The 3,375-nt window shown below is 36.8% G+C and overlaps 1 protein-coding gene across 9 annotated transcripts in view; it reads left to right on the top strand.

The window, feature by feature from the left end:
* LOC102675465 (gamma-aminobutyric acid receptor subunit beta) overlaps nucleotides 1–3,375 on the top strand; it is a 94,722-nt gene that overhangs the window by 65,690 nt on the left and 25,657 nt on the right. The window lies entirely within an intron of this gene.

Genomic DNA, 3,375 nt, shown 5'->3' with positions numbered 1-3,375 from the left:
ATATATATACACATATATATGTATATATACACACGTAAGACAACGAACACACGTATATATTACGCACACTCTCATGTACACTTACAACGTGAGTGCATGCACGCGCACAGGAATGCAATAGATTCTCCTTATGAAAGCTCCTTCGTTCCTTGTCGCTGGCATAACATTCAAAGAAAGATCATAGCTGATAGCCTTTTCCTTTCACGCGAGCAAAAAGTAAGTTGGAAATGCTTGGTAACTGTATTTACAATTTTCTATGCTCGAAATGGGCATAGATTTTTCAGGCGATCAATTTTAAAAATGATCGGGAAATAATGGCGGCGGATAAAATGGTGATTTATTTTCGGGGTTTTCGGGTGTGTAACCGCGTGTAACCGCAAGTAAAATAACTGGAATAGGGAGCAAACTGTTAAACGCTAACTGGTGAGTATTAAATCTTTCCTTTTTTTTTTTTTTCCATCCATCCAAAGCTCGAAATTGCATTTGTATGTACACACTATGAATGTGTATGTGTACCTTCATTGTGATTGCATCGTAACATATATTTTAGAAAAGAGAAGAAATAATGAATCGTATAATTACGTGTGATGCAAATCGATAAACAAATGTGTCGTCGTTGAAAAAATTTTTTAAACTTAGCTAAAGATATATCATTAATCATTAGCTTTCTTAGATTAGATAGAATTAGAAAATACATTTACAGCATGGATAGAAGAAAATCTCGCGTTTGATCATATCGAATCCCCGATATCTGCCCAAACTTATTCCAGTTATTTTATTCGCGTATTTTTAAAAAGAAAAAGGACGAAAAGTTGCGAAAAAAATATTACTCCTTTATACCTTATATTTATATATATATATATTCTACGATACGACTCGAATTCTGCAATTCTTTTCCGTATCGAATTTTCCGAACGAAGACATCCAATCGCCATTTTTTTTCAAAACTGATGATCGATCAGAAAAAGAAAAAAAAAACCTTCCTCCTCCTCGAAATATTTCAAATAACAAAGAGGACAAAGAAGCGTTCGAAGTTTTAAATACAATTTTCCGGATTACTTCTCCGGATTGGATGTCGGTCGATCGCGCAATAACGTCGCCGTGATCGATCGCCACCCCGTGAGACGTGCACGAGATAATCGATTAATTGCAGTTCGACCACAGGAAATTCGTAGGTTTAATCCGGTTCTATCGCGAGGGGGAAGGGAAGAGGAGGGAAGAAGCGGATAGGGCGTTCGTTCGCCCATTCGTTCCCTCGCCTCTCCCCCCCCCGCGCGTTTCGAGGGCCGATTGGCGTTCCGTCGATGAAATTAGTTCGGTTGCCGTGCACAGAATCGCATCGCCTCGGGCTCGTGCGCCTCCTTTGATCTACTCCTCGTTCGTCGCGAGTCGAACACCCTCACGACACAATCGTGTAACGCGATTACGTTAGGGGTTACGCGCCTCCTGTTTCGATGTGCAACATTCCTCGACGCCACGAAATGCCGATCGATCGCGTCGAAATTTTTTTAATTCGTCGTCGAACACTTCGTACGTGTCGATGAACGAGTATATCGATACGATACAGATGGGACAGATTGATTTTAACTTTAGGATCTTTTGAAAAAAAAAAGAGAAAATGTTTGTTTTTGGTCAATGTCTCTCTCTCTCTCTCTCTCTCTTTATATAGGTATTTTTTTTTTCCCCCTATCAAGTATCAAGAGTATCTAACGGATGGTAATTAAGCTACGGTTTGTTTGCCTTTTTTGTTTTTTTTTCTATTGACTTTTCTGAATTTTTTATTTTATATTTGCACACCGCCGAGAGATTCGGTATTGATTTTATCTTACTGAAAAGGTAAAAATACATAACGGCGAAATTGTTGTTTCCCCTCGGCTCGTAAACAATCGGATATCGTTTCGAGTTGCAAAAATACGAATGCGAATTTGGCTAACCTTTGATATTTATACAATCGAATAATATATATATATTTCGCGATAAAATTTACACGTTCTTTTTTTTTTTCAAATTCTCCTCCGAATCAACGCAACGACTATTTAATAAAAAACCGCATAAAAACCGTAAGTAGCGAAGGTTATATCGGTTCACAACAAAGGCAGGCCAACAAAATTTGGTCGAAAGGTGTGACGATCAGCTTGATTGACATTGCATTAAGTCCGCCTGGTTGCCATGGTAGCGACTCGTGTTAACGAGTTAGAATTAATTGTGCGCATGCATGGACAACAACAACAGATACCAGAACACCGGAAGAACACGAAGCCATCCTCGTGGCGCGAGAGGCGCCACGAGCAGTATGTAACACGACAAAAAAAAAAAAAAAAAAGAAAAAAGAAAACACTACACCAACCGATACCAAAAATGGACAAAGTACTATTTCGCGTGTATATGAAATGCTCGACAACCGTCAAAAGTAGACTACACTCAGAAAAAAAAAAAAAAAAAAAAAAAAAAAAAAAGGAAACGATTCTAAATCGTAGATAGAGATCGGCTCGTGACAATAGTGATCTGGCCCCGTGATATACGTAGTCCGATTGGATGGTTTGTATCTGTTATTACACGCATAGTTTTTAGATGAAGCACAAACAAATACCTATTTATTATCTTATTTTTTATTCACTATCTCTCTCTTTCTTCCTCTCTCTCTCTATCTCTCTTTCTTTCTCCCTCTCTTTCTCGTCGAATCAAATGACGACGAGATTACGAGTTTACTACTTACTATTATTACTGATTTTTTTTCTTTTTCTTTGCATATTGTATTTACATTACATATATATATATATATATATATATATACATACATATACATTCTGAATATACAGCCTGATCTTACGTTTTTCCGAGTGTAGACCAAGTTTATTAAACTCATTACTGTTTTCTGCTTGTTACTTTCTTTTTTTTTTTTTTTTTTTTTTAGCTTTTTTTTTAAGCTGGTCTGCTCTTGCAACGAAATTATTATACAAATAAAAGAAAAAGAAGAATCGTGATCACTATACACAAGGACTATAATAATGAAACAAGCTGAACGAAATTACCGTTGTGTTTCCTCTCTAAGTATAGAAATAAATAGTATCTTGTTCAATTTTGGACTCTATATATATATATATGAATATATATTATATATATAATACATTATACGCACGAACCGTCCCGTTTAGACCATTTTTTTTTAGACGCTAGCTGCTATGCCGCGGTTGCTAAGATGGGCTGCCCGCCTGCCACCAATTATANAAGGAAAGAGAAAAAAAATGTAGAAAGGAGAAAAGAGAACAGAAAGAGAAAAGAGACGTGATCAGAGATTAAGATTAAGATTCGAAGAATCGCAGTGACAATGACATATATATAAATACGCTGTACGCTTCTCGAGAGGAGACGAAT

This window comes from Apis dorsata, unplaced genomic scaffold (assembly GCF_000469605.1).
Source record: "Apis dorsata unplaced genomic scaffold, Apis dorsata 1.3 scaffold_382, whole genome shotgun sequence".
Lineage (NCBI taxonomy): Eukaryota > Metazoa > Arthropoda > Insecta > Hymenoptera > Apidae > Apis > Apis dorsata.
Note: the sequence above shows the minus strand (reverse complement) of the source record. Positions and strands in the feature narration are given on the sequence as shown.